The following is a 12076-nucleotide window of genomic DNA, read 5'->3' on the forward strand; positions in this document are numbered from 1 at the left end:
TGAGGTGTGTACACAGGGATGGGCCTGGGGCCTGTCTCAGAAAGCACAGTGGGAAATGACCCGCTCACCACCTGAGGAAAGCAGCCGTTTGGAGACAGCCTGGCAACTTTTCAAAGTCAGGCTAGTGCACTGGGGCCTCCTGTTCTTGGGGCATGACTGTGTCACCCTCTTGAGGATGCCATGCCTGCTCTAGATCACTCACTTGGAAGACAGGCACTGGGTGTTTTCCCCTGACAGCTCCTGTGCGAGAAAGTTCTGCCATCTTCCCCACTGCTCCAGCCTACTTTGTTCAGCCGGTCCTGGACCTAAAACAGGGAGCTGGGCTTCTCTCAGGCAGATGGCTCCCTCCAGTTGGGACTCCCCAGGATCCTGGTTTCCTGATATCTACATTCTCACCACAAAATCTCTCTTTAGGGGTCTACAGATTTGATTGGAAACCAAACAGGGAAAGATTCAAGATTGAGAAGTCACAAATGGAGGAAAAGCTGCCTCCTTCTCTTTGTAATAATGAGCTCTGATTTATAAAGTAACAGAGCATTATTTAGGTTGTTTAGAACCTGCTAGAATGGTATAAACATCCCAGATATATATTATCCCTCTTATCGAGAAGTTTGAGATGGCTATTCCCAGGGTTGCTATAGAAACTCAATGATGGCAGGGCTCTGGGCTGCCTTATTATTATTTTTTAAGAGACAGTCTTGACCTGTTGGCCAGGCTGGAGTGCAGTGGTGCTATCGCCACTTCACAGCTCACTGCAGCTTCAGACTGCAGGGCTCAATGTAGCCTCCTCTTCAATCTCTCCAGTAGCTAGGACTATAGATGCATACCACCACAAGTGGATAATTTTAATTTTTTTTTTTTTTTTTTTTGTAGAAACAGGATCTTTCTATGTTGCACAAGCTGTTCTCAAATTCTTGGCCTTAAGGGATCCTCCTACTTTGCCCTCCCAAAGTGCTGGGATTCTAGTCATGAACCGCTATACCTGGTTTGTGCTGGCATCCCCTTGGGCCTTCCACTTATAGCTACAATGTGGCTGCAGTAGCACCAGGCATCACATCCTTTCTCTCTCTCTCTCTCTCTCTCAACAGAATCTCACTCTGTCACCCTGGTTTGAGTGCCTTGAGTGCCATGACATCATCATAGCTCAGAGCAACCTCAAAGTCTCAGGCTCAAGTGATCCTCCTGCCTCAGCTTCCTGAGTAGCTGGGACTATAGGCCCCCATCACGATGTCCAGCTAGTTTTTGTATTTTTAGTAGAGATGGGGTCTTGCCCTTGCTCAGGCTGGTCTTAAACTCCTGAACTCAAACAGTCTTCCTATCTCCACCTCCCAGAGTGCTAGGATTACAAGTGTGAGCTACTGTGCCTGACTCACAACCTCTCTTGATAAGACTCATATCCTATCAGAAAGAGAAAAGGCAGCAAGGAAAGGCTGTCTCTTCATTACAGAGCAAAATCTTACCATTTTTTTCTGCAGACTTAGCATATGCTACAACAAGTTGTACATCCTCTCCCAGGTCAACTGCTGGACATTGGGCTAACCACACTTGACTTCAACCACTTATGGTTAGTTCCCATCCTGAAGCTAGGTGCATTGCTGCCAGAAGAAAGGCTGGGTTCTCTTTTAAGAAGGAAGAGAGAGATGGCTGTTAAACAGTTAACCCAATGTGCAAGCTATTTCCAGAGTCCTATTAAGATACCCGGTTTCATGTGATATTTATTCATATTTTTTGCTTTTTTCCCATTTATATAAAGAGAAAGCTGGAACATGTGATGTACTTTTAACCAATCACCTAGTATGTCCTGAGTGCTTACTACCTGTTTGGTATGGGCCTTAGCACACAGGATGACCTAGGGAAAGAAGGTGGGCCTAGAAACAGACTATAGGACTCAGCGTTTCATTACTTCAGAGACAGGCAAATAATGGCTGCACCCTATTTTTGTAAATTAATTTTTATTGGAACACAGCCACAATCATTCATTTAAGTATTGTCTGTGGCAGCTTCTATGCTATGATAGCAGGATTGAGTAGGTGCGATAGACACTGTGTGGCTTAGAAAGCCTAAAATATTTACTATTTGGTTCTTCATAAAATATAGTTTGTCTGTCCTTGCCTTGTGATAAGCTCCATTGTTTCAAAAAGAAAAATTGAGGGGCTGGGTGCTGGGGCCCACACCCGTAATCCTAGCACTCTGCCTAGACCAAGGCAGGTGGATTGCCTGAGCTCTGGAGTTTGAGACCAGCCTGAGCAAGAGCGAGACTCAGTATCTTAAAAAAACCCCAAAATGCTAGCTAGGCATTGTGGTGAGTGTCCCAGTAGTCCCAGCTACTCAGGAAGCTGAGGCAAGAGGATCATCCCAAGAGTTCGAGGTTGCTGTGAGCTATGATGCCACAGCACTCTACCGAGGGCAATGGAATGAGACTCTATCTCAAAAGAGAGAGAGAGAGAAATTGACAATACTCAGGCTAGGAAGGTGACAAGAACAAAAAGAGAAGTAAATAGACACACCCCATCACTGGGACCTATATACCTGGAATAGTTTGGGGGCAACTCTTGAAATGGCTATTCTATTTCCCTTTTCCTTCTGAAATTGTTTCTTGTACTTGAAGTCAGCTTCTTCCTAAACATAACAAAGACACTTTCAATTCAGTTTAGCAAATATGAGGCACTACTTAGATGCAGAGAATACACACATAATGGTGATCCAGCCCCTGTGCCTGCTCACAAGGAGCTCAAAGGCTTTGGGGGCACATGGGCAGGGAATGAAAATTCAGAATGGCAAGGGGTTAAACATGCGATGATAAGGGAGGGTGGCAAAGGCCAACCTGGCCAGGGGAAGGGTGTGGGGTAATGTGGAGCAGTCAGATAGTTTCTGGGACAAAGGGAGGTTGGTGCTGTGCCAAGTGCAGGGTGGTGATGATGGAAGAAGGGCATTCCAGGCAGAGTGAACGGACTATGCAATGGCCCAGAGTCAAGGGCATGTAGGGAGGTCACAGAGCCTATAATTTTTGGCTGAGGCAAAACCTATGGCAGGAGGACGATAAGGTGCGCTTCAAAGTGTGGACTTATCCTGAGAACACTGGGGAGCCATCAAGCCAGGGAGTAACTTCAGGAGATACATGTTTTAGAAAGACCAGATAGGAGGCAGGTGAACTTGCCAAGGCAAGAGACAATGGTGGCCTGGACTGGGGTGAAGGCAGTGGGGACACACAGGGGTCTAGTGTGTCCCCATGGCAGGACAAGGTGATAGGTGAGCCATGAGGAGTGAGAGAAGGGGTAAGCCTCGTGGCTCGGCACCAGGGCTCAAGCACCATTCATTCATTTTAATGGGGAACCTGGAGGAGTTTCATCTGTGTTCAAGAACTCAGCAGACCTCTTCTGAGGGCACCTGCCAAAATACAGGGTGTGAGGCCAGATGACTGATTTCCTTCCTAAGATCCTGCTGATCTACTCAGTGAATCAACCTCCTTCAGGTGTCTGAAACCGCCAACAATGAAGAAACGGTGGCTCGTAATACCTGGATGGTTCTAGGCACGAGTGGGAAATAGTCCTGGTTCATGGGGCAGGGGATCAGGGTGGGGGGAACTGGAGCAGAGGAACGGTTTCCTCTTTCTCTGAGTCACTTACTAGAGCAGAGGGAGTCCAGGTTTGGTCTACGAACAATATTCTCAGCATAGCTCACCATGGCATGGAATTCCTGGGCTCAAGCGATTCTCCTGCCTCAGCCTCCTGAGTAGCTGGGACTATACAGGCACATACCACCACACCTGGCTAATTTTTTATTATTCTATTTTATTTTTGAGGCAGAGTCTTACTTTTGTCACCCTTGGTAGAGTGCCATGCATCACAGCTCATGGCAGCTTCAAACTCTTGGGCTCAAAGCGATCCTCTTGCCTTAGCTTCCCAAGTAGCTGGGACTACCAGTGCCCGCCACAACACCCGGCTATTTTTAGAGACAGGGTCTCGTTTTTGCTCAGGCTGGTCTTGAACTCCTGAGCTCAGGCAATCCACCTGCCTTGGCCTCCCAGAGGCCTAGGATTAGAGGTATGAGCCACCATGCCCAGCCCTGGCTAATTTTGAAAAATATTTTTTAGAGGTGGGATCTTTTTGTATTGCTTAGGGTGGTCTCAAACTCCTGACTTCAAGCAGTCTTCTGTCTCTGGCCTCCCAAAGTGCTAGGATTACATATAGCTCGAGCTACCATGCCTGGCCAGAAGTGGATCTGGAAAAGCACTCCCAATCAGGACGTGGGGTCAGTGGGGAGAGGTGGTGATGTAGACACATGTCTCTCCCAGCCTTTGATCTGCACAGCTCAGCAATGTCAGAAGGAGTAAAACAACCTAGGAACATATTTTGCTTTCTCTGAGTCACCCGGAGAAGGAAAATGGAAAATTACCAGTCCTCTTTCTCTCTCACACAGGGATGTGGGTTTCTTGGTGGGGACAGCAGAGTCTGGGGTATGCCACCAGCTGGCAGGACACCTGGGCCATCTCCTGCAGCTGCTGGCTCCTTCCTGGCTGTCTTGGTGCTCCTTGTTCAGGAAAGCCTTCTCTCGGCAGGTTGCACAGTGCCAGAAGCTTAATGAGCTTTTCAGGTTAGAGACACTGTTTTCTTTGGGTGCTGAGCAGCCTGGACCAGGGTGACTCATGCAGAATGTACCTTGCCTCGACAGTGACAATCAACAGAGTCTAGTCTATCACTGAGATGAAACTAAAATACGTGCTGGTATCCCCTTGCCCTCCCTCACGCTGGAACCATCTGTTTGTCTCTATTACTGTGTACTCACTGCTGCAGGGGGACTTCTGCCCCCTCCTGCTCAGCTTACTTCATGATGGCTGTTCCACATGTCACAAACCTGCACATCGCACACCCAGAACCAGCCCTTCTGTTCAGCAGCAACATGTCTACCCGCAGCTCTAAGCAGGGGGTGAAACCAAACTAGTGACTAACAAACACTAAATGGTGCTTGGATGATTTCGGTGAATCATTAAGAGGAAAGGACAGTGGAAGATCTAATGTACAGAAGAAAAGTTGGCTGTTCAATACAGAGCACATACACACATGATTACGAGTCACTGGAAGTCAGCAGGTGGTCCTCTGAACATTTTATTTTTTTTTTTTGAGACAGAGCCACGAACTGTCGCCCTGGGTAGAGTGCTGTGCCATCACAGCTCACGGCAACCTCCAACTCCTGGGCTCAAGCGATTTTCCTGCCTCCGCCTCCCAAGTAGCTGGGACTACAGGCGCCTGCCACAACGCCTGGCTATTTTTTGGTTGCAGCCGTCATTGTTGTTTGGCGGGCCCGGGCTGGATTCAAACCTGCCAGCTCAGGTGTAAGTGGCTGGCGCCTTAGCCGCTTGAGCCACAGGTGCCGAGCCTGAACATTTTATTTTTTGAGACAGGGTCTCACTCTGTCACCCCTGGCTAGAGTGCAGTGGTGTCATCATAGCTCACAGAAACCTCAAACTCAAGGGCTCAAGTGATCCTCCTGCCTCAGTCTCTCTTTGGGTGCTGAGCAGCCTGGACCAGGGTGACTCATGCAGAATGTACCTTGCCTCGACAGTGCCTGTCGAGGATTACAGGCACCAATGAGGATTATAGGCACCTATCACAATGCCTGGCTAATTTTTCTTTCTTTCTTTTTTTTTTCAGAGTTGGGGTCTTGTTATGTTGCTCACACTGGTCTTGAATTACTGGCTTCAAGTGATCCTCCTGCCTCAGCCTCCCAAAGTGCTGGTATTAACAATGTGAGCCACCACACCTAGCCCCTCTGAACATTTTGGCCACAGCTTCTACCCTGTAAAGGTGAAATGATTATGTGCCCAAAAGTTAGCCATGCTTTGGCATAAGGTCACAAAGTGTGTCCCGGACCTGTCCAGACTGGTAACTCAACCAAACTTGCTGCAACTCAGTCACAAGCAGGATTATTGATAATTGCAGGCATCTTACAGGGGAGATCTCCCTTATTCTAGTTGCTTCCAGGGGAATAAGGAGTTAGAATCAACTTGACCTGGAAAGCTATAAAAAGCTGCTCAGGTCTGGGCTGGGATCTGGGCCCCTGTAACTCAGATGCTGTGCCTCCTTGGGCAACTCACTCAACTTCTCTGAGCCTTAGTATCCTCACATGTAAACTTAGGCAATTTCCAAGTACATCTCTGGCTGGCACAGAATGGGGGCTCACAGCAGTGTGAGCTTTGACACAGTGTGGAATGCTGTGCTTTGTGGCAGGGTCCTATACAGAAAAGTGAGTTGACTTCATCTAACATTCTAGAAGTATTTGCCTGCCTCTTCTGTGTCGGCTACTCTGGATCCAGTCAGGGGTAGAGTGTGACCTCAGAGCTCACAATTTACATGCCTGCAGACGTTTACAGGAAGTAAAAACAAGGTCTTCCCTCTGCAGAAGGCCTGTGGAATGAAATAGGCCAACTAGACAGGGGTGGGGTGTGCCTTTTGCTCCCCACAAACAGCTGCCCAGAGCTTCGTGGTCTATATAGCTACCCCATGCCACCTGTGGGCCCCTCAATTCTCAATGGCCCACCTATCTGAACCACATTACTTCTAGCTCAAGTAGAGTCACATTTGGCTCTGAACCTGCAGACAGTGTCCTGAAGGCAGAGCCAACACACCACTGCAGGGAACCACAGCCCCAAGCTGAGCCAGCCGGACCAAGAGAAGAGACAACTGGCCCAACTGGTGTCGCATGTAAGTGCCCAATGCTGAAGGTTCCAGGCACAGTATCAGCTGAGGCCAGGAGACTGGGCTGAGCCACAGACAACCCTATTTCCAGGCCTTACAAGCCTCTAGGCTGGGCTTCTTAACACGAATACTTTAAGGTCCGTAAAACCTGGAAGCGCTTTGAAGATTGTGACATCTTACACAAGAAGTTTCTGTTATCTGGTGCTCAGATAACAGATAACCTTGTGAGTCTGGATGTGGGAGAAGAGGAGAGTGGTGTTTAACAGCATTAAACGGGATTACAGGAGATGTCACTGGCTGGCTTGCTTCTTATAAGAAATAGTTGCTGGCACCCATATCAATGGCTATGCATCCCGAGGGGGCTGAGGAGGACAGAAGCTGAAAGGACAGGGAGGCTTAGAGGTGAGAGCATGGGAATTTCAATGCATTACTGTACCACTGGCTCATTCACACCACGAGGCAGGCTCAGAAGAGAGACAGTTATGTACTCTGCAGATGAAATTGCTGCGGACCATCCTGTCTGTACAGAAACATATCAGAATCCCCCAAACAAACCTAGATGGGGTGTTCTTATACCTCAGACCAGATGATTTCTCTTAGCCAATGTGGTATATTGGATAATGATCTTAGATGTAATTTATTAAAAAAACAAGGAATCCATAAGCTTGCATGTAAGCCTTTACAAGTGAACTCTACTACTTACCCAGCTGTTAAGCCCACGGAGGACAGGGACACGGTGCCTTTTTTTTTTTTTTTTTAATGAGATGGGCTTGCTCTATTGCTCACTTTGGAGTGCAGTGACACAATTATAACTCACCAAAATCTCAACATCCTGGGCTCAAATTGTCCTCTTGCTTCAGCCTCTTGAGTAGCTGGGTCTATAGGCACATGCCAACACACCTGGCTAATTAAAAATATTTCTTCTTAAGAGATGGGGTCTCACTATGTTGCCCAGGCTGGTCTCAAACTCCTGAGCTCAAGTATTCTTCCTGCCTTAGCTGCCCAAAGTGCTAGGATTACAGGCATAAGCCACTGTGCTTGGCCTAACCAGATTATTATTATTATTATTATTTTTCTTTCTTTCTTTTTTTTTTTTTTTTGTCGAGACAGAGTCTCACTGTACTGCCCTCGGGTAGAGTGCCGTGGCCTCACACAGCTCACAGCAACCTCCAACTCCTGGGCTTAAGCGATTCTCTTGCCTCAGCCTCCCGAGCAGCTGGGACTATAGGCGCCCGCCACAACGCCCGACTATTTTTATGTTGTTGTTGCAGTTTGGCCGGGGCTGGGTTTGAACCCGCCACCCTCGGCATATGGGGCCGGCGCCCTACTCACTGAGCCACAGGCGCTGCCCCAGATTATTATTTTTTTTGCAGAACAGATTTCAGATCTGGGGTGGGTCACGTCTATATACCAAGCAAAGATAATGTAATAAACATCAAAAAAGTCTTTGATGTTTTAGCCCTTATTGACAGAAATATACTTCTGTGTTCACTACAGCTCCTGGCACAAAGAATGGGGAGTACAGGAGAGTCCTCAAAGAACTCAAAGTAGACCTTCCTTTTGATCCTGCAATCCCATCACTAGGTATCTACCGAAAAGAGAAAAAAACGTCATTTATCATAGGGACATTTGCACTCGAATGTTGATAGAAGCCCAATTCACAATTGCAAAGATGTGGAAACGACCCAAATGCCCTTCAACACACAAATGGATTAATAAACTGTATATATGTGTACCACGGAATACTTTTCAGCCATAAGAAGATGGAGATTTCCTACCTTTTGTAATAACCCACTTAGGACACTCTCCTAAATGTCACAGGAATGGGGAAAGAAGCATCACATGTGCTCCATACTAAAACGAAACTAGTAAACAATAACATGCTCACTTGAGAGAAAAACTCAATTAAATCTTAGAGGCAAGGGAGGGTTCAATGAGTTTCCACCCAAAGGGAGCAATGCTCCGTGTATGGCACACCCTTTTCCTGGGTGAAGGAGACAACTACAACTTGGACTTCACCTTTACATCGCAAACAATGTAACCTAATGGTGTGTGTCCTCATATTTATCTGAAATTAAAAGAAAAGAAAGGTGGGTGGCGCCTGTGGCTCAGTGAGTAGGGCGCCGGCCCCATATACCAAGGGTGGAGGGTTCAAACCCAGCCCTGGCCAAACTGCAACAACAACAACAAAAAAAAAATAGCCGGGCATTGTGGCGGTCGCCTGTAGTCCCAGCTACTCTGGAGGCTGAGGCAAGAGAATGGCGTAAGCCCAGGAGTTGGAGGTTGCTGTGAGCCATGTGACGCCACGGCACTCTACCCGAGAGTGGTACAGGGAGACTCTGTCTCTACAAAAAAAAAAAAAAAAAAAAAAAAAGAAAGGTAAACACATTAAAAGATGTTCAGCCGTCAGCCAGCGAGAGGGCACAGAACAGCAGCCACCCCCTTCCAGGTGGAGGTTGCATTTTTCACTGGGGCAATATTGCCCCCAAGAGGCAAACATTTGTTCTTGGGGGCAGCAAAAAACGTTCATGATATGAATGTATAAAGTATAGATACACACATGATACATAAGCAGAATTTTAATACCACTTTATCTGTGGTATTAAATTTTCACGGGGGTGGGGTTCGTAGCAGCATTATTCACAATAGCACAGAAGTGGAAATAACCCAAATGTCCATCAAGAGCTGAATGGGCACACAAATGTAATATATCCATGAATGGAATATTATAGTATTTGGCCATAAAAAGGACTGAAATGCTGACACATGCTACAAAGAGGATGAAACTTGAAAACATGATGCTGAGTGAAAGAAACAATATACAAAAGGCCACATGTGCGATTCCACTCCCATGAAATGTCCAGAATAGGCAAATTCAGGGACAGAGAGCAGATTGGTGGCTGTCAGAGGCTGGGGACAGTGACCACTTAATGGGAATGGGCTCTTATTTTAAGGGTGAGGAAAATGTTTTAGAACTAGAGGTGGTAGTTGCACAACACTAAATGCCCACTGATTTATATACCTTAAATGATAAATTTGATATTAAATGAATTTTATCACAATAAAAAAAAAGCCAAACAATTTCAGGGGGAGTGATTTCTCAGTGAAATGGCCCTGAGACCAGGTGCAGTGTTTTATGCCTGTAATCCAAATACTCTTGAGAGGCCGAGGCAGGCGGATTGCTTGAACTCAGGCGTTTGAGAACAGCCTGAGCAAGAGTGAGAATCTGTCTCTACTAAAAATACAAAAAAATGAGGCAAGAAGATCACTTGAGCCCAAGAATTTGAGGTTGCTGTGAGCAATGATGATGCCACGGCACTCTACCCAGGGCGACAGAGTGAGAACTGTGGGGTGAGGGAGAAGGCTCCCAGAGGGAGGTGATATTGGAAAAAGGGTTGAGAAATACAGGGATGGAGAGCAGTGTGGATTCTGTGTGTCAAGCCTTCTGTGCAGTACTGGGCATGACCAGGAAGATCATCCTATAAAAACAGATTATTATTTAGTAATTCTAAAATCTCAATAGCATGATTGGAGACAGAAAAAAAGCATAACTTTTATTCAAAGTGTTCTCTAATTTCCTCCCAAATTAATGACTGCAATATGAACATTTCCATTAAGAGTTCTGTCCTTTTAAGAGAAATTTAAGGTGGAAATGCTAACAGCGTAAGGATTCCATAACGCAGATCGTCCAGCCCATTATCCTGAAACTCTTCCCTGTATTCTGTGCTGCTTCCTCTCTGTGGCTCCCTGAATAGTTCACTGAGTAGCTTTACCCACTCCCAGAGACAACTGACATCACTGTCCTCAGTTTTTCTTGCACAGCCAAATAGGAAATAGAACTTCCTATGGAAACACAGCCAACTTTACATTTCACAACAAAATTAAAACCTCGAGAACTGGCGTGTCATGAACCTGAACTACACTGTTAGCTTGGGCAGCGAGGAAACACCTGGAGCAGGCTGCAGGCTGGCGCGCTCTGCTCAAGGCTAAGACTTGGTAAATTGTTTCCAATTTGCAAGGAGGAACTGCTGGCTCTGCAGCTAGTTTAGGGGAATTAGCCAGAAAGAGACAGAATGCAGTGGGTGTTGGTTGCTCTTTGCTGCTTATTGCAAGAGAAGAGAAGAAAAATATGAGTAAAGAAAACATTCGCTGGTTCTTTTTGTTTTTTGTTTTTTCAGACAGTCTCACTTTATCACTCTGGGTACAGTACCATGGCATCAACCTTGCTCACAGCAACCTCAAACTCCTGGGCTTAAACAATCCTCCTGCCTCAGCCTATCCAGTAGCAGGGACTACAGGTGTGGGCCACAATGCCTGACTCATTTTCCCATCTTCCTATTTTTAGTAGAGACAGGGTCTCACTCTTGGCTCAGGCTGATCTTGACGTCCTGAGCTCAAGGGATCTTCCTGCCTCAGCTGCCCAGAGTTCAGGATTACAGGTGTGAGCTACACGTCTGGCTCCCAAAGTCTGCTGGTTTGAGAGCAAAAATGCAAGAGTCAGCAACGCTATGTTGAAAAGGCAGCTGCTTCTGTGCACCACCAACACCGGTAAGCGTGAAAACCCCGGAGCAACAAGCGCTCATTAAAAATTCTCCAGTTAGGGGCGGCGCCTGTGGCTCAGTGGGTAGGGCGCTGGCCCCATATGCCGAGGGTGGCAGGTTCAAACCCAGCCCCTGCCAAACTGCAACAACAACAACAAAAAATAGCCGGGCGTTGTGGCGGGCGCCTGTAGTCCCAGCCGCTCGGGAGGCTGAGGCAAGAGAATCGCGTAAGCCCAAGAGTTAGAGGTTGCTGTGAGCCGTGTGACGCCACGGCACTCTACCCGAGGGCGGTACAGGGAGACTCTGTCTCTACAAAAAAAAAAAATTCTCCAGTTAGACTCACCTTTGGCTATAATCTGAGGGAGGCAGCACCACTACCCCAGGGGACGGGGGAGAGTAGCATGAGGCAGTAATGCAGATTGGAAAGTTCTGGAAAAGAACATCAGGTATGATTACTGGCCCAAACAGGTTCAGAGCCTACTAAATTCTCGAGGGAATCATTGCCAGAGGAAATCACAAGCTTGTAGTAAAAGTACTAAGTGTAAAGTCTTGGCCAGGGCCCTAAACTTGCCCCAGTAGGAGGTGGACTGTGAGCCGCACAACTCCCAGAGAGGATGCACCTGCAATACCCACTTCTAAAGGGACCAGGAGGGCTAGACTGGCGAAAGAACTTCCCAGAGGTTAGGGTTGGGCATGGAAAACAATGAGCAAGTGAGTACGGGTCAGAGGGTAGTCGGGGTTTGCTCAAGAAATGTACCTACGGCCAGGGTAGGGGGCTTTGCAGTCCAAGCCGGACTTCATCCCTGTCAGGGACTGGGGACTTCTGTATCGTTATTTTTC

The sequence above is a fragment of the Nycticebus coucang genome, chromosome 4, assembly GCF_027406575.1.
Source record: "Nycticebus coucang isolate mNycCou1 chromosome 4, mNycCou1.pri, whole genome shotgun sequence".
In the NCBI taxonomy this organism is placed as follows: domain Eukaryota; kingdom Metazoa; phylum Chordata; class Mammalia; order Primates; family Lorisidae; genus Nycticebus; species Nycticebus coucang.